At 42.5% G+C, this 20,547-nt stretch overlaps 1 protein-coding gene across 14 annotated transcripts in view; it reads right to left on the bottom strand.

The window, feature by feature from the left end:
• The window catches only part of ARHGEF9 (Cdc42 guanine nucleotide exchange factor 9), a 435,862-nt gene that overhangs the window by 183,181 nt on the left and 232,134 nt on the right, over positions 1–20,547 (bottom strand). The gene's annotated exons all lie outside the window — the stretch shown is intronic.

The raw sequence follows: 20,547 nt of genomic DNA, 5'->3' as shown, positions 1-20,547 counted from the left end.
TACTGTTAATCTCTCAAAGCTCTCCTTAATCTAGCCCCATCTATGGATCCAATCCTTGTCTTGAACCAACAGGGACCTTCCACTCTGGTAACACAGAGTCTCTTTCAGGCAGATGACTCCTACCTCTGTGCCTGATTCAGCCATTCCCTTGTCCATGGTTAAGTGTAGGGACATGGGATATGCTTCCTCTTCCTTGCCATATGATCTTGGCCCACCTGCTCCTTAATCTTGTCCCTGACGACTCCACCCTATATCTTCTCTCCCTTGTCTCTTTCACTATTTTCTACCTAGGATAAGAAGAAGATATTAAATAACATAGAGTTATTCAAGTTGTTAACCAGGGTGTTATTCTCCAAACAGATTGTATACTTGTGAACAGTAAATCTAAAATATCTGCTTAATCTATAATGAACAACATTGTTTTTAGCCTCTAAAGTTCTGTGCCCAGAGCCCTAAAACAAGGTAAGCTCTGAGGAAGATCACAACAAAAGAGTTAGCATCTCTGTCAAGTTGCAGAATATTCTATGGGGTCAAAGAAATTGTTTGCATAATATGTACCAGATGACCTATAGGCCAATCCATTGCTGATAGGATTTATGGCCAGGTGTCTTCTGGGGTGGGCTGGCTTTTGCTGAAGATCTTTGCAGATGCTCAATGGTCATCAGGGGAAGAAGAAATGTCAGGTAAGAAAAAAACCTGATTTTTTTAAAACATAAGGATTGCTATTTGTTTTCTATATGATTTAATACTTCACACCTATCTAGTTTCAGCTTTAATATGGATGCTGCAATCACCCATAACCAGATAATTTTATTTCTGAGCAGAATAATTAATGCATTCAAGTGATGGTGGCTCTAAATGTATTAAAAGGAAGTATACAAATATTGCCACTTTTCATGATATGATTATATTTTTCCTAGTTTGGGCATGTGATTTGTGAGTCATTAGGCATTGGCTTCCTTCAATATCCCACTGTTAACATAATTTTTCACTTTAACAAAATGAAGGTTGGCTTTAGCCACACCTGGCAGACACGAACCCCAGCCCAGCTGGCTTGATTTGAAAGGAGAGGCTAGATGCAGGTCAGCTCACCAAGAACAAGACAGACCACCTGATCCAGAGGCCAATATGTCAAAAGCCAATTCACACCTGTAAGCTCCTAAAAGCTTGGTAAATCCAGATAAGCATCTTAAGATATGAAACCATCCAGGACATTTTCTCAATTATTACAGACTAATAACAAAGGATAGCACCTCTTTCTAGACTTCTTCTAAAAGAAGCTACGAAGTGATCTCAGCTATAACAGTGACCAAATATATGAGGTAAGGGAAGTTCCTTGTTTGGTTTACACCTTAGCAATGGACTCTTCTAGTATGACACTTCGGCCATTAGCTCAACCTAATAGGCCCAAGAGTTTCTGAAGCGAGACCCAGCTGCTGCCCCAAAGCTTATGATGTCACGAGTTTGGTCCTGTTGAAGGAATAGGTCCTTTAGAGAAAATGCAGCCAACAGGGCCAAGGATTGCAAAGATCAGAGAGAAGACCACCAATCATGATACCATTGGCTGCAGAGGTCTCCCTCACCAGAGTAGCTCCCAACCTGATAAGCATCAGCTTGCACCTTCAAAGCATCTTGGAAATAAAAGTTACTGTCAAGTTGTTTGGGAATTTTTTTTGGCATCATCCAAGTGCCTCTGATTCTTTATACCAGTTTCTCAATTGTCATTCCCAGACTCTTTGCTCAGAATCACCCCCGCATTTTTAACAAGCGGCCCGGGCAATTCTAAATCATATATCACACTGAGACCAAGTGTCTTTTAAACTTTCTAGAGCCTGAGTTTGAAGTACAAGAATTTCTTCTAACTGCAATGGTTTCCGAAGAAACCAGAATCTCTGAAATTCTGGCTCTTGGCTTCTCCTTCTTGTGTCAGTTTTCAGGCAGGCTAAGGAATTATAGTAGTTTGTCTATGTGGATTTTCCCAGGCTGCCTCAGAGACTATCTGCACCTGCACCCCTACTCCCACTCCCTCCTAGACCTTCAACATTGAAGCCCCTAATGGAAAATTTTTGCAGCATCTCTCTACACTACAATCTAGAAGTAATTTCCTAGAGCTATGTTCAATCTACCCAAGTCAGCTCCCAATACTCTAAGAGAAAAATTATCAGTGTAAAAAAAAAAAAAAAATGACTCAGCAATGCTCTTTCCACGAGTTGAGTCAGAAGCATGTCATCCCAAGCTGGAGGTCACTCTGACCCCTACCCTATCTCTTGAGTCAGACTGGGATCTATCTCCAAAATATTCCTGCCCTGATTATCTCATCCTTCTTGGACTTGCTGTGGCTACTAAGTTCCAGCTACCCATGTGGGTTGCTTGTTTCCTACATACCTTGAAAGATGGCCAGGGCAAGCCTAGGGGATAGGCAGGAGATTCAAAAAGCCCCAAATGCTTGAAGTGACCTAGACCCATCACCCTACACCTGGGTTCTTGAATTCCTTTACATAGTTCCACTGAGACAAGACTTGGGAGCTTTAACTTTTTCTGGACTGTGACTTGAAGGTCAGCCTTGGAATTCCTCCAAGGGATGGGGGTGGGGCTCCTCTAGGTTTACAGAAGGGTTAGGAGGAGGGGGCTAGAACTACATGAAGAATTTGTCCTCCGTGTCTCCCACATGTATAATTCTATACTCATCAACACCACAGCCAGAGGGTGGGTGGGCAAGACAGCGAGAAGAAGGGAAAGTCATTTTTTATCCATTTGACAGATGTCGTGTTAAAATCTTGTAGGGGAAGGAGGACTGTAGGTGGGGGGGGAGGAGCAGAGGAGGAGATAGGTTGGAACTAATAGTTCTAATGTATTCTTAAATGTGGCCATCTGGTCTAAGGTAGTGATAACAGGAACAGCATTTAGTAAGGTATACTGTGACCTGCTTCTATACGTGGAGAAGAGACAGAAAAAATAAATATATTTCAACCATCTTAAACTACCTTGAAGTCTACTGAGCATGCCCACCCAGGACACTGGCTTGCAAAGTCTCTAGCCTTGGCAGGCATTTACAAAGAGAATGTAACTGTCTCCTGGGGAGTACTTATAGCCCAAAAGGGAAATCTGCATTTAAACAGCCCATCAGAAAGTGAAAGATGGTTTCCAGTGGCTTATTGATTTCCCTCTTCTCTTTTACTCCCTGCAAGAGAAAAGACATTGGCCAAGGCATTTAGCAGTGTTTCTGGCCCTTGTCAGTAGTTTCCCATTCAGGGATGGGTCATTTTTCTCCTGACAAAGTCTAGCACTGTCCTGGGTTCCCAGCAGACATGATAAATGATTGATGAGCAGGAATGGTCAGTGAGCATTCACTAGATCAGGCTCCCAGGGACTCAAACTGGCTGAGCTGTCTCCCCTTCAGACTGTGTCTTTTAAGACTACAGACAGACGGATGTAACATCTAAACCTAGGCTAACAATGAAGACACAAAAGAAGCACAATCAGACCCACCCTTAGGGCCCAGGAAGGATAGATTGCAGAATGGATGCAAACATCCCATCTGTGTTTGCAGGAAAAGTGATTGTGCTTGTAACAAAAGATCTTCAAGTAGGTCAGTTAGGCTTATGTAAGAGATCCTCTGCCTGTCTGGGCTAGGTAGAGGAGGTAGGAGTAGAGAAGGGAAGGGACCCAGGAAAGCTGACTGAGGGACAAAACATACAGCAAGATGCTAGGGCTTGAACCTACTCTTCTTGACTCTGTCTCAGGCTCAAAAGCCTAAAAGAGTGACTTATTATACTCAGAGAAGGCCAGGATTGGAGACTCCCAAGAGCTAGCACATCTAGTTCAGTCTAACATTTTACAGATAAGAAAACTGAGGTTCCAGTAAAAAGAAGTCGGCTAACATGTCAAGTTAGTCAGCAGCAGAACCAAGATTAGAAACCAAGCCTACAATAGTTTAAGAGGACAGTTGTCAATTGTTTTGGTTAAAAATTTCTCCCCTGAAATTATCAAAACATTGTTAATCAGCTATACCCCAATACAAAATAAAAATTCAAGATTTTGTTTAAAAAATAATCAATTGGTTAAAAAAAAAAATCCATCCCAGTATCTACCTACTACTAATGTAGTATGTGTTTTATAAAAAATCTACACAAAAAAAGTAGAAATGAAATGATGAGATTAACAATTTAATATATAAAGAACTTGCAACATTTTCTTCCTAAGTTTTATTTTTGAGATCAGTTTTAGACATTTTCTGATGCTCCTTCCTCCCTCTGCCCTACAGATGTCACCCCTTGAATACTACAACCATCACCTGTTTCACCCTCCTCTCAGGGCCCCAAACAAATCTGACCCTCCCTGGAAATGAAGGCTAAGTAGAATTACTTCCGGTATCTCATTCACCACTAAATGTTTTTGCTAAGGGATCTGAAATTCAAATTTATACTGAAATGAAAATGCTAGTGAAAAAACAGTGGGAAGGGAAGAATGGGCTCCAGGTTTGACTGGGTTACTGAGTATTGAACTTAAGCAAATTGAACTTAAGCAAATATAACTCCCTGAGCTAGCTGGACCAGTTTATCTCAAATGGAAAGTTAGGTTGTCTTTGACAGATGCTGCTGTCAAGAGACAGAGGGGAGTTGAAGAAGACATGGAAACAAGGAAGTCAGAAGTGAGATGGAGTGGGATAAGAAAGGTCAGAAGACAAAACTTGACTATTTCAGATTTTTGCCATGGGCTACCTTTACCCAGAATAGAACTTTAGTACAAAGACGGCCTTTAGGCTCCGCTGCCAGAAGAATGAGTACTGCTTTTTCCACCCAGTTTAAGCCATTGGGTTCAAGCCACCTAAAGTAGTTTCAAGAAAAGAGAAAGCGGCTCACCTACCATGAGCTTAACACATTATAGTTTCTAAATTCTTTTCATATTCATTACACATTCATGAGCTCACTAGATCCTGCCAGCAATTCTGGGGAGTAAGAAGAGCAGGGATGAGACCTCATTTTTAAAATGAAGAAGCAGGCTTGGAGAAAGGAAGTCCCTCAGGTATCCCAGAAGCATGAACAAAAAGAGAACCCAAATCTTCTGACTCACAGTCCAGAATTTTTCTAATCATAAAAAAAATGGCTAACATTTACTGAGTACTTAGTATGTGTCAGGGCTTCCCTGGTAGCTCAGACAGTAAAGCATCTGCCTACAATGCGGGAGACCCGGGTTCGATCCCTGGGTTGGAAAGATCCCCTGGAGAAGGAAATAGCAACCCAATCCAGAATTCGTGCCTGGAAAATCCCATGGACCGAGGAGCCGGGGGTGGGGGTTGGGGGGCTACAGTCCATGGGGTCACAAAGAGTCGGCAACGACTGAGCGACTTCACTTTCACTTTCACTTTAGTATGTGTCAGAGACAAATCCAAGTTTTTACATATACTAACTTACTTGATCCCCATTTTAAAAATGAGAAAAACATGGCTCAGAAAGATGAAGTGATTGCTGAAGGTCACACAGGGTCAGAACCAAAACCCAGGTAGTCTTACTCTAGAACCAGTGCTCTTAACCTCTGCTCTCCACAGCATATCCTCATGCTCCTACAGTAACACAGAACCTCCAAAGCATAGCAAGATATAGAACAGGGTGTATGTTACCATAAACAGAGAAAAATATATTCATATTCGTTTTATATATCCATATAACATTTCTCTGGAAGGATTCACTGATGGCCTCTGCAGAGGAAGCCAAGTGGCTGGAGGGCAGGGCAAGAGTGAGACTTTTCACTGTGTACCTTTTGGACCATGTGACTGTATTTCCTTTTCAAAAATAAAGTAATTTTTCAATGAGTCTTCTATAGTCAAGAGAGCTGAAGAAACTATGTGGCTGCTTCTTGGCAGAGTTCTGGCAACTGACCCTTCCCTATCCACCTCTCTGGGTGCTCAAACTTTAAGAACAGAAGGTGTCTCTCTCCTTTTTTATTCCAGTTTCCTAATCCCTGATATTGCTTGTCCAATCCCCTAGAAAGGTCAGCATTATAGTCATTCCATAGATTTCAATGGCACAAGTGAAAACAGCAACAGTTTGAGTTAGGCTCTCATAGCCAATCTGAGTTATAGGAAAATAAGGTATTAGTGGCAGGACAGATGACAAGACACAAAAGGCCTTCTTCCCCAGAGCCTAGCACCTAAGGCCTGAGCTCCATAGATTCTTCCATTTCCTTCCTCTCACCACTCTTGTCTCAGTGTGCCTACCCACCCTTCTCCTGGGCTGAGAAAGGAAAAATACACAAGCTAGAAAGGCTCTAGGAAATTTGGCCTAGCTTGTGAGTCTGTGGTGTACAAAGAAAACTACACAAAGGGAGAAAAAGTCAGCCTAGCTATATTTTAATGTTCACATCAAGGCTGGTAAGAGTCAGCCCAAATGGTCTCAGGGAACTTTCTCAGCTATGGTTTCTGGATCTCTACTATCTTAACTGTTGGCAAAATACCCCACAGAATAAGGCCCATAAATATTATTTCTTCAGATACCTTTATCCAACCCCTTAGGCAGGTCAGTCACACAGGGCTTCTGTACTCAGGAAGCTGTGAGGAGGTGGGAGTAGCTAAGGTAGACCGAGTGCCTTCAGGGATCCTCCTGAAGTGAATTAAATGGGCAGCACAATTCCCTCTCACAACAGCTTAGCATCTTCTACAACGCTTCACTGCTTCTAATGTGCAGGAGACGAGTAGGACGTGAGCTGCTGTGAAAAGGATGACAGGTCAGTGCCTCTCATGGGCAAGCAGGGCACTTCTGGATTAGGCTATGCCCCAGAGAGCCCCTGTCCCTTGCTGTGTGTCAGAGACAAACCTAAATTTTTAACATTAAGTTGCCACCAGCAGCTTCCTTTTAGTATTGGACTTCAAGGGGTGATAGCTTGGGGCCATAGAAAGAACATTGAATAGAGTCTGAAGGCATGGCTTCTGGACCAGAATCCACCATTACCTAATCCTGTACCCTCAGACTCAGTATTCTCATCTGCAAAATGGAGACAATACTATTTTATAACAGGGTAGGGGGAAGAAATTGAGAAATAAAGTGAAGACAAACTCTTAGATTACCTCCAAAGTACCTGTAATCACAACTTGGATAGACTCATAACAATTAACAATAGTAAAACATAGTCAACATTTTAAAAGGCACTTTCACATATTTTGTCACCATGAATTCTTGCACCCCACAATCCTGAAACTTAACAGAAAAGCCCATTTTACAGACCAGAAAAGAGACTCAGAAGGAATTTGCCCATAATTTATGGGATGAGGAGAAATCTAAACTTGTGCTAATAGTCTAGTTCCTGACTCACCCCCTTCAAAAAGGCAGGTGGAAATGGCCCTGAGCACAAAACTCAGAATAAGGCACATTCTCAGGGTCAGTACTGGAAATAAAGGCTACATCCTCTGGCACGTGGCAGGTACAGGCTATATGAGCTTGCTTTTTCTAGTTTAGGAAGAAAATTGTTTCTGATGCTCCCCACTTTCCCTACCTAGAGTTCCTAAGAAGCCAAAGCTATAAGACCACATAAATGTTGCAAACCTGTATTCTGGGAAAGGACTGACCTGGTACTGAAAAGCATCTGTATGAGTGAGGGTGATCCCAGCATGACTGCCCAACCTGACCCCATGAGGTTGCCTCTCTTTGGTCTTTCCTTCTACTGCTACTCTGTAAGTTAGACTCAGTAGTTGGCAGGTATTGAGATCAACTTAGGAATAGGGGAGATACAGCTTTATGGGTGAAGAACAAGTACATCTGCAAAGCATTTTCTCAACTGAGTCTATCTGAGCTTTGCCAGAGTATGAGGGGCAATGTTGGTGATTTTACATATAGACCAAATAAGACTCAGAGAGGAAGGGAACCTGACTGAGACACACCCCAAGTGGCAGAATAGCAACTGAAATGTGTGTGTGTGTTTGAAATTTTACTGTATTCTTTCTTTAGGTAAGGAACAATATAAAAGAATATTAGAATTTTTTTTATCTTCAAAATCTTCTACCCTAAATGTAAAATCATAGTAAGAAATTTGTGTTTCTCGATTTCAAGTCCAAAGCTCAAAAACAGGCATAAGGCTGTCACATTCAACAGTAATCCCCTGGGGCTCTGAGGCTGCTGCTAAAGGGCAGACCTGGCACACTGGCCACCTGTCTCATTGCTCCCCACCCTTTACCCAGACACAGTTTAGGGCCCCTCCTTCTAGCTCCAGCCTTTGGTACTAAGGGCCAGAAAGGCCTCTCCAGGACACCCCGACCTGGTTTCCAGCTTGAGAAACTCTAAAAATAGCAGGTCCTCATTAGTGGGGCCAGATGGTCCAAGCTGCTGTGCCTAGGGGCAGGGCTGTGGTCATTAAGGATGTGACTGTTCTCTCCATCCACCACTGACCCAGGAGAGGCTGAACCTCTGCCCCCATTTATGCATCCTATATACTTCCTCTCACAATCTCCCACTCACACTTTAGATAAACTTACTCTGGTCCAAGTTGTTACTTCATTCCCAAGAAAAACAAACTTTAATATCAGTTACTTTAGGTTTTCTAGGATATTACTTCACAATTATACCATTCCCTAATGGTCTGTAAGTAGATTAGGAAATAGAGGAGCAGGCTCAAACTTTCTGCATTGATAAATGTCAATTTATCTTCTCCATCTGCCTGTTAACGTCTCAGGGCTCAGTTTTAAGTTTTGTTTGAATGATGGAGCCTGCTATAACACATGCCACCTTGAGTATCCATTTTATTCCTGAGCTTACTGCTCCTTGAAGTCTGATTTCAGGGATAAAGGGGCAGAGCAAACTGATAGAGGCCCCACCAGATGGGGCCAGTGCCCTCTTGTGCCTCCTTGAAAGACTGGGACAGCTGACTAGTCTTAGGGATACAATGTGTTCATCAGAATGTGTCCCATAAGGATGTGTGGGGCCTGTGTGTGTGTCCCATAGATGGGTTCAAATGTATCTCAAGGTGGAGGGGTTGTTTGTTCAAGTCATTAGGAGTGTGTGCCCAGGGATAGGAGTATATCTGACTATGCATCTCAGTATACTCTACACATATGTGAATGTGCAGTTATGTTTTATATGCATCCATGTATGCCCAAATTTGCATAAGCATGCCTCAAGTGTGTATGTGTGTACTCTGCCTGTGCCAAGCATGTGCGAGTGTGCCCCATGGCAAACTGAATGTGTGTGTGCTCCAAGTGTGTCAATGAGAAAGTATATCCCACATGTGTGTCCCATGTGTATCCTAAATATACTCCACATATGTCTGAGTGTGTGCATCACATGTGACCTATAATGTGTGAATATGGGCAGAGGCCATTGATAGACAGCAAGACTGAACTAATTTTCCTCCTGTTAAATTTGTTTCTATCAGCTTTCCCCTAATACACCTGGGTTAATCTGCTCCCAAGAAGGTCGGAGGACATTGACTCAAATTTCATCTGTCACTTTCTGAATATGTTGTTCATAGGTGCTTTTTGCAAGAGGCTTAGCCACCACTTCATTTATCCAAGAGGCCTCAAATAGAAAGACAAGGATCAAGGACCAACTCTAAAGACTCTGGGCGAGTCCTTACCTCTCCCCAGACAGCAGTTTCCTTAGCAGTACCATGAGGGAGTGGGCTTATGGATTGTTCCTCACTCTTATCCAGTGACTTTCTCAGTTTAAGCATTATGGACTAACTGATCTCTCCTACCACCACTACCACAACAAAAATAAAGTGCACATATATGTGCTTATGGATTAGCACCTACAGATGACTCATTCTAGCTAGGCTCCCTTTAGCGCTGGACAGGCTATTGGTCGCTTCCCTACATTTGTCACTCCACACTCATTTTTCCAGTGTCTTGAGTCACTTGGAGTAAAAAGGATAAAGTCCTAAATGCATACAATGTTCATTAAAGCTCAGGCAAAATGAGATGGGGTTTATCCAAAGCATTCCTTCCCCATCTTTTGGGATGATTGTGGGAACTAGTGATGGTATGAAGCCATCTTTTAGGCTCAAGGTACAACCAGATAAATCTACAAAGAGAAAACCTCCAAACAGGGCATGAAGGGTCACAGGATGTAGGGCCACCCTTCTGAATTTGGCAAGGCCTCTCATGCATCCATGGATGATATATGGGTGGACTTATAGGTCAGATAACGGTATCTGAGCTGCCAATTAGTAATCCAATGCCAACCTAGTCAAAGTTACATGGTGACATCTGCCTAGTTTTCTCTGCTATCTTGACTAACTTTTATAACAAGACAAGGATAAAAGCAAAGTGCAGAAGGCATCTTTACAATGAACTCCTTGCTCAAGGCCGTTTGGTATGGGTGGGTTGATAACATCTAACTATATATGCAATGCTCTTAAGAGCACACCACTGCTTTTAAGAGGAAACACGAATAGTTTCAATTTACTTAGCCTTAAAATGGGGAGAATAATCCAAGCCTTACTCACCTCACAGGGTTGTGAGAAAAGAAAAACATGGCAGGAACAGATGACTATAGAGGACTATACAATAGTCCTTATCTTCTTGCCCTGTTCCCGAGGTAATGAGAATTTTCCAAGGTAATACAGATAAAGGTAAAAAGTGCAGACTTGTCCTAATTAGGTCATTTGTCCAGAGCTTATGAACTCTAAACACAGCTTTTAATCATATCATGAAACCCAGTAATGCCCATCACAAATTCTGATCAAGGAACTGGGAGCAAAGAATTGGTTTTTAAAAGCCAAGTGCCTAGGTGATTCTGGCTTGACGGATTTAAGAAGGCACTAAATAAAAATACAATTAACTTTGGCTTTCTTCCAAGCTCCTCTTTTATCTTTGCAGGATATAGGGAGACAGAAAGCTAGTCTGGTATTCATAGTACCATGTGTGGCCAGGTGGCAGGGTGGGTGGAGATGGGGGTAAATAAAAGAAAGCTTCTTATAAGAAAAAAAAAATTCCAGCTCCCCACCAATGACCCAAGACATGGGCCAGGACATAGGGATTCTATCCTTCCAAGGGAGGAAAATAAAAGAGGCCTCCATGTTGTAACAGAGAGAAATGAGGCACAAAGACAATGGAATTTGTTAAAGGTCACCCAGCAACTAAGTTCATATTTATAGCCCCTCTTTATATTCATGTGTAAGTCTTTAACAAATCCTTTACAGAGAGGATTGTTAAAGGTAGAGGCCTACCAAGTGTCAGGTCCTTCCACTACAGCAGTCACCCAGGGATTTTAGCCTCAGAAAGTTCTCAGGGATTATCAGCCCCATTTAATAGAAAAGAAAATCAACTCAGAGAGGCTAAGCAACTCACCCAAGGTCACAGAGCTAAAAAACGACAAAGAATTAGTTCAGTGATCTTCTGCTTTCTATCACACCATACAAATTTCCTTTACCATTCCTGAAAGACAAGAGCAGCTTGCAAGTCCCATGGATCCAGGAACTCACATTCTTGCAAGCTCTAGCTCCAGTACTGCTTCAAACATACTGTGTGTTTCCTTGTGTGAGTCCTTTCTTATTTTGAGCCTAGTTCCCCAGCTTCCAAAATTAGGAAATTGGACTCAAGACAGCTGTAACACTCCCTTTCTAGAAGATAGAGCTGTCCAGAATGATCTAAATGGCACTATAACTTCCAAAGCTTGAACCCAGATCAGGCACTCTATGACAATACATCCTTGAGTCTCATTTTTCTCATCTGCAAAATGCAGGTAGTCCCTGTTTTACTTACTTCATAGGGCCACGATCAAGCGAGACAATGTGCAAAACCCACTGAAAAGTTTAAGACAATGTTCAGGAGAGTCAAGAATCAAGCAAGCATCCACTAGCCCCAGTGGCTTTTCTCTAAATCTGAGTAGAGAAAGTGTCAATACACTTTGTATCCAATAAATTTTTTCGAGCCCTCCTATGCAGTTCAATCTAGATTTTCAAAACAAGTGCCTCAGCTGGCCGCAAGGTCCAAAGGAAATATGTAAATCTCTCCACTGCCTATTAAGCCCTAAACACAAAGCAGTCTCATCATTATGCCTGTTCTGAGCATTCACCACCATGTCAGCTCTATCAAAGCTTCTCCTAGGGATTCCTGGCTCTATCATTCCTCTTTCCAAATGTCAAAGCACCCACTGCCCAGCCCCACTGCCAACCAGCAGGGTTCACAGAGAGGAGGATGGAAGAGAGTGGGCAGAGGAGAGGCTGTGGGAAGTACAGCTAAAAGTAGATGCTGCCTTTAGGCACCACACTCTGAGGGGGTGTGGGTGGGCTCTTAGCACATCCTTCCTGCAGCCTGCTGGGCAGGGAGGTGCATCCTTCCCCTCCTCTAATGAAGGCAGGCAAACAGAGGTCAGAGCTGCCAGAACCATTCCCAGATCTGGCTATGGATGCACAATGCTAGATGCCTGTGGACCCTGAGGGTGGATGGCTGAGCAGCACAGTGTTGCACCCAGGGAGCCCTGCCTCAGAAGAACTGATGTAGTCTGCAAAAGATTCTCTGCTCCCCTACCCACATCTATTGCCTGGCACCCTAAGGGCTCTGACAGGCCTTTTCCCCTTTAGGAGGTTACATAATACTTTTGTTCTCCCAGCCCCTCCCTAAGAGCTCTCTCCAACCAAACCTGAGAGAGCATCCAAGTCTCTGATACAGCCAACAGAGCACAGAGCCAGAACTCTATAGCAGAGGCGGAAGGTTATAGGGGGCAAGGGGCTGATCTGATGACTCAGGATACCAGACCCAACACTGCAACCTTGAATAAATCCCTTTCTCCCTCAGTGCCTTAATTCTTTCACTTGTAAAACAGGACGGGGAGAGGCATGCAGATTTCCAAAATACTTCAATTGCTGCCCCCATGTGATTCTCTATGTGAATCCTGGCCACGTAAATGAAAGGCATAAACCATCACCACCACCCACCCACCCTGGCCTCCCCCATCCAAGGTTGCCTTATCTTCCAAGCAATTTGGTTGTGCTGGGCAACTATCCCTGCTCTTCTAACTCCAATTCCCCTAATGAATAAGGTCTGCACTAGCAAGTCTGGAACTCTAGACTCTCTCCTCCACTCAACCAGACAAGTTCTGCTTTTTCATGCCATGTTTTATAGAGAAGTTTGTGGCTAAAATTTCATTTGAGAACACAATTCTCCTACTAAAGCTACTTCTCATTTTAGTCACATGGAAACAAGAGGCCTAGTGGAGAAGGGCTTTGGTCAAGTTCTGGCAGCAAGGTAGGTACAGAGCCACAGCTTGATTTTAGGAAGCCCAAGGCCATTTCTAGAGTTTTTTTTCTCCTACTAAATATCTGCCTTCCATATGCTGTCTCCCCATGCATTCACAATTGCCCCTCTTCTCTACTACCAACTCTCAATCTTGATGCTCAAAGCCCAAATGCCCAATTCTTGTCAGGGGCCTGAAACTAGCACAGAAGAGTGATAAAAGCAAGAAAGAATTGACCTTGGACACATCCCTCCCTTAACCTTTCTGTTTCCTCTAGGTTATCCCTTTGTTCCTTTCTTCAAAGTTTTCTCTTGAATTCTGCTGTATGTCAGTAACAACTTTTAAATTCTCAGAGTCATGACCACATTCTGACCTCAGAGTTCAGTATGCAGGCTACACTGGAAGAACTGAAAAGATCTGCTATCAAGAGACCTGGGTTCTAGGCCAGGAATGATCACTTTCTGAATATGTGACCTCGAGTAAGACGCTTAATCTCCCAGTGCCTCAGTTTCCTCAACTACTTCCAGATTTAAGGGAACAGCCAATGAACTAAGTACAAAACTGTATTCATTTAAATTCATATTAGCACTAGTAGTAGTATTAACTAAATGAATGACTACTTAAAATATTGTAGGAAAGGGGTTCTGAGGTGTCAAAACAGCCAGCTGCTTGCCTCCTAGGCTTTCCCAGACCTATAAGGCTGGCATTTTATCTATAAGAGGCAAGTTTCAATTATCCATGCAACATGTCTCTTGAACAAATACTAAATCCCAAACTAACATCCCCCCTGCCACTCAGTTCACAGTAGATTTCACTTCCCTGTGGGCAACCAGTGTGTGCTCAATGAATATAACCCCATAGTTCAGTTATTCTAGAAGAGACCTAAGCTAAATATAATTTAGAAGTCAAGTCTACTACCTCCAAAATAACCCTGTGCATCCCAAACCTGTTAAAAGAGATCTTTGGATCACCTACTAGTTTTGAATAATAATATTCTTAATCATTTTGATCATTAGTATTAATCACAAAGTAAGCATAGATCATTAAACCTGGAAGAAATCTTTGAAGCTGTCTAATCCACCTGATCTTACTTTGCAGATGAGGAGACCAAATTTCAGAGGGGAGAGGTAATTTGACCAAGGTTACCCAGAAAATGAACAGAATCATCTCCACCATTATAGAAAATGCATAGGGACTTTTTTTCCTGAAAGGTTCAAACTATCTCACAGCTGATAATTTAAAATCCAAATAGACCCTCAGACTACTCACTCTCTAGGGTTGAATCCTCCTTTTTTGGTGTGGGCATAAGCCCCTAGGATTCATCAAGGCCCCCACAGTCCTAGAATAAAATTTCACCATCTGTGAAGCCTGCCTATTCATGTGTGCAACAAGCCAGATTCAGGCTGAGCTGACATTTCCTTTGAACAGAGCAGTCATTCTCATCCCTGGCTGAACATTCTTGTCACCTCAGGGAGCTTTTAAAAAAATATTGATGCCAGGCCTCACCATGACCAACTCAATAAGATCTCCCCCAGAGATCTTAGGAATTGTTGTAAGTCTTGTTAACTCCCCAGGTGATTCCAATGTGCACCTAGGGCTGAGAACCACTGTGTTAATGGAAACAATTCAGTCAACCAAAAGAAATACACATACAGAGTTACGTGAACTGTTTGAAAACCAAATATATTATTTTAAAGCTAAATCTATGATGCCTTGCTTTTCCAAAGAGGGGAAAAGAAAGTGGTACCCAAAATCTACAGTTGTGGCACTGACCCTCAGGCAAATTCTGGACTCGATTAGGTAACATATGGTTTGTGGGTATTCAAAGAAAACAAGGAACCCCAAAGCCTCCAACAGGATTTACTAGGGGTAAGATACCAAATGACTCATACTTTTTCTCATGGGGTCATTGGCTTGGTAGATGATTGTTATGACACTTGCATACAAACTGATGTCCACAAAGCATACAACAAATCCATCCTGCTACATTATCCTCATCAACAGGCTGATAGGATAGATGATGGTAGCACCCAGTGGATTCTGCACTATCTGACCAGATAGTCAGATCTTTGTGTACACACAAAAGTTAACTGGCTCCAATTCCAAGAGGCAGCTTTGATGAGTTGCCAGAGTAGCTAGCATTAATCACATTATATTCAACACTTCTTTGAATCAACAGCTTGGATGGTACTTATTCAGTTTTTAAATGATGCAATGCTAGAAGAGACTGCTAATCTGTTTCATGGCAAGGAAAAAAACAAAAAAAGAAAAACCCCAAAAGCTAGGATACACCAACTAAAGAAAATAAAAGTTCAACTCATGCATGCTAGAAGGGAGTGCTAAGTTTTGGCACAATGAAGCAAAATTTTAAAAAGCCATAAAAAGCTAGAGTAATCAATCAACCAAACAAAATTTAGTGCTTGGTTCAAAAACACCTGAAGTTAGGTTCAAAAGGCTAGTTTCACAACAGCATAGATGACTGGACGAGGCAGCAAAGCCATTGAGAAGGCTTTTAACTCTCTCTGCATGTTTGAATCACCTTGGAATACTTATTTTTTCTTTAAAAATAAAAAGTTGCCTGGAACCTATCATGTGACAATTCAATCAGAATCAGAGTGGAAACTTGGCACAGGTATTTAAAAACTCTCCAAGTGATCTGTATGTTCACTGGGGACTGAGGACCAGTAGAAGATTGCAAAATTATGTATTTCATAGACAAAGTCCTTTTTTTACTTGATCCTGATCAGATGGCACATGGTATATAGTATGATCAGTTCTGGGCAGCATATATATATATATATATATATATATGTATATATATATATATAGTGTTTTAGGCTTCACCAATTCACACTGCCTTTCTCCTTGAAGATCCCAAATAGTGAGTTTTCATGAGACTAAAGGGAACTCTTTGATATGCAAGATTAAAAACCAACATTTTATTGAATAAAGAATTCTGTCCAAAATTGCTATATAAATGAAAGGTATGAAAAAGAACTAAAAATGAAAGCAAGTAACTGAGGAAGCTAGTATGATTTCAGGGATGACTCATGCTCCTTCCCCTCCACCTGACTCCATTGAGCTGCACACTAACTGGGAATGATCAAATCTGACTCTTTTGCCCCTGTCCATTTGAAAGGCAGACCCACTACCATCCCATAAATCTGACTTTTAACTCTTGCATTGGTGAAACCAGGAATAACAATCCTTCTTATCTACTTCGCAAGGTTGATGTGATGCTCTAAATTGGGAAAGATACAGAATTGCTCTGTACAGGCCCATGCACTGACAAGGGATTATTAGTATTGTCATTACTGGACTATTTCCCCAGTCTTCTCTCCCCACTAGACCCTTCCCCCATCTAGTTTTTCCACTCAGTACTTTGGTGCCAAGGCAAAGCACAATACCAAATACTCTTGAGAGCTGTACCTACTTAATGACAGGAGACACTCTGGGTAGACATCAGAAGAGCTAAGCTTTGATCAAGGATTCCTGGAAAGCTAGAGACTCAGCTGGCCTAAACAAATTGCAGAGCTAGAAATAAGGGCTAGAGGGTCTAAGATTCCCTACTGCCACCCCACTTTTTGGGGCAAGGCCAATGGGACTGAATCCAGATGCTTTTGGGGAGGCCTTCTGAGGAGGCAGTTATATTTGGAGAATAGCTCAGTTTCCAATCATTTCTGTATACAGAGCAAGTACTCCACAGGCCAAGGAGAGCAGAGGCCAAGATGGCAAAGAGAGGCTAGAAGGAGGACATGCTTTGGCAGCATCTCTGCAAATGCTGAAGTGTACCCTCTGATCATAGCCAAGCACTCCCAGTCTAGACCTCATCAGAGTGCAGAAGAGCACCTCACCCTCAGGTTCAATCGGATCCTTCAGGTCTCTAGCAACTTAATTTCTCTCTCTCTCTCTCTCTCACACACACACACACGGATGAGAAAGTCTGAATCAGGGCCCAAACCCTGTTCACCAAACTAACAATCAAACTGGCCTCTCTAATTCACCCAGCTATCTCAGTTGGAAACTATTCAGAGACCAACAACATAGAAACAAACAAAAAACCAATTTCACACTGCAGCTAGGTTGGGAAAGTTTCCCTAGTCACAGCCAAAATTGGAGTACACTGCACAGGCAGATGTTACATGTTCTGACAGATAGAAGCTGTCTCAGTGGGGAGGGGGGAAACATTGCTCACTTTGTTCCCACATGCTATCCCTTTGGGCTTCCCAGGTGGCTCAGATAGCAAAGAATACGCCTGCAATGCAGGAGACTTGAGTTTGATCCCTGGGTCTGAAAGATCCCCTGGAGGAGGGCACAGCAACCCACTCCAGCATTCTTGCTTTGAGGAATCTCATGGATGAGGGAACCTGGAGGGCTATAGTCCATAGGGTTGTAAAGAGTTGGACAACCACTGAAGCAACTAGCATGCATGCACGCTACCCTTTTACCTCCTCCCTGCATCAGTCAAAAATCATGGTGTGCAAAAACATTTTTCAGGGCCTTCAGATCTCCTTGCACTAAAGCTAGACTGTGAAATGGCTCACTTAATCTTAAGGAGAAGGCAGTGACTAGAGAGGGATTTGAACCCAAGAGCCTTCAAATAAATAGTCCCATGACTGGGATGCAGCTAGGCTCTGTATGCCTTCCCTGGATATGTTTTCTAGGCATTTGTGGGCAATGAGGATTTTGTTCTTTGTTTATCCTCTCCCCAAAAGCATCTTTCCAAGTCCTGCCTTGCCAGCTCCCGCCTTTCTCCAAAAGTGCTTGTGCCTGGACCTTTAAAGTGCCCTAGACCTCAGCTGGAGCTACATGATGCAGGAGTTGCTTGGATACTGGTCAAGGACATTTTCTTGAATCCTCTAGTGGGGAGCTTGTAGCAAAAAGTATCCTCTACAAAGGAGTTAGACAGAAGGAAAGGGAACAAGGAGCTCTGTCAGGAAAAGTTGGGACAAATCAGAGAAGAAAAGCCCTCTTCTCTTCCTTAGTATCCCTTACAGCAGGGATGGTGGGGGAGAGAGAGGAGGCTGTTATCAGGGAAGAGAGGAAAAGCTTAGAAGGGGGAAGATGAAGAGGAGAGGCAGGAAAGCGGGGGAAAGTCAAAATGCAGAGGGTTCCACTCCTCTCAGCTGCATTTTCATTTTCTCCCACTCTTTTCTCTTTTTGCATACTCTCACAATCTTGAAGAAGAAATGCCAAACCTTTAGGATCCACACAAGTAAAAAGTCACCCTGTTCACTACTCCCTAAACTCCCTTTTAGCTGCTCTAGGGTAGCCTGCCATCTGGCTAGCAACATTCCCTTATGTGCCTAAAGATAAGTTAATTTAAAAAATGTTTACTCATTTCACAAACTAAATTACTGATGAAAGAGCTCTTTCAAGCTACCCCTTTAGTCTGAGGCTATGTAGGGTAGGGGAAAACCGATAGAGGGGACACTCATCCACCTTAGCACCAGTCAAATCCTTATAGGCCTTAGCACAAGGAGGCCTTTCAGAACTGGGGAACTCAATTCATGTCCTGCTGTTTTTCTTCATTCCTAGCACATTCAACCCCATCCAGATTCAGGAGTCTGTATCCGACACAAACACAGAGTAGATGTGCATACACACCCACATACATACTGTCACACATCCTACACACATACATTTACAAAGGCTTTCTGCCAAGGGTCTGTCAGGCATCCAAAGGTGAAGGCTGTGGCATTTCATGACACATACTTTGTCATAAACCTGGTTCAAAGACAAGCCTTGGAGAATCCTTATCCCCTTGAAGGAAATATCAAAAAGCATTCTATTGTTGTAGTCCAGTTTTCTTCCCACATAACTAGGTAAAAGAATCTCTTATGTAAAACAAGTTTCTCCAGATACCAGCAACCAGATATTTCCTCCTTCCCCCCTCCCATCACCCCTTGATGAACATTTATTAACATGTCATTTGCCTTTTCAGTTATCTTCCCAGTTCATTAGCCTCTGATTTCAAGTGCCCAAGATACCCGAAATCACAGAATTCAAAAACATAGTCCAACCATCCCCAAATGCCATGTTATAGAGAATCCCAAAATTGCTCATTGTCAAGCAGTCGCTGAACAGAGAAGACCCAGGTCTGTAGCTGCCCGGCCTACAGTCTTTCTTTCATCACTCTCCAACGTTGTCTCAAAACAAAGTGTCCAACTAAAATATCAGGTTACTTTACACAATACTGTTGGAGCAAACGTAGGAAGGGAGAGCAAATGGGACTCATTAGATTCTCTTTGCAAACAACTCAAGTTTTTAGTTCAACCTAGGGGCTCCCACAAAGGGACTAAAGAGTAAATAATAAGAATCAATGCCAGCAAACTTCCCAGATCATGCTTACAACTCAGTTCATGTCCTGAATGGCACATGGTGCCAACCAAATTAAAAAATCAGTTTCTCACCCACACAGAACCATCGAGCGCACACCTTGTGACTCAAAACCTCTTCTAATGCCATAAAATTATACTCTTTGGGCCCCAAGTTCTGGACAATTTCAAGAGCCCCCTTCACAGCCCCTCTCCCTTCAAAATCTTTTCCAAACAGTCCGAACAATAGTAAATGGTACTTGAGAGCACACTGCCAGCAGATTTGCACATCACTCATGAACAGTCACCCACATGGGTGCAGGGGGAACATGTGTGTGGATGTTTTATGTGCCCTGATTCATTGCTATATGAGACAGAAATGGCACTCTTTCAAGTCAGGTAAGCAACAGAATGAAGACCTGCCAACATCAGCAGGTGGGGGGGGGGCGCGTTATATTATGCACACTGGCATCAGAGAAAATTTTTTACTGGCTTTGACAAAAGCTTTCTTAGGGTAAACAGAAATATAAAAATAATAACAATAGCAAAAATAACAGCAATCACCACCACTACCACCTGATACAGACATGCAAATAAATATCAAATTGGAATGTTGCTTCTACCTCATGTTTTCCAGAGCTTTCATCCCTTTCCATCCAGTCATTTGTGGGGGGCGGTGCTCAAAACTCTCAGTTTAGCACGATACATAATTTCATTTTGAAATGGAAACCTTCCAAATAGAGAGACCTCTGATTTTAAAGAACAAGGAAGCAAACAAAACCACCATTTTCTCATTAGCACTAGCAAGTTCTGTTTAAAATGTAGTTCAAGAACATCACTGCAAATGAGATTACCCCAAAGAGGCATACCTAAATACATTATTCCCAAGGTTGGTAGAAAGCTAGGTTTAGTTGTTTTTGGAGGCCATAGAGACAAAATCCCCAAACTCAAATTCACAGGTACAATTTTTGGGAAAAAGAACCCAAACAGTTACTGTCAACGTCTTCTCTTGCTAATTCATAAAAATCAAAGAACACTTTTATGTCATATACCATGATTCCAAAGAA

This window comes from Cervus elaphus, chromosome X (genome assembly GCF_910594005.1).
Source record: "Cervus elaphus chromosome X, mCerEla1.1, whole genome shotgun sequence".
Classification (NCBI taxonomy): Eukaryota; Metazoa; Chordata; class Mammalia; order Artiodactyla; family Cervidae; genus Cervus; species Cervus elaphus.
The sequence above is the reverse complement of the archived record's forward strand: the minus strand, read 5'-3'. Positions and strand labels throughout refer to the sequence as shown.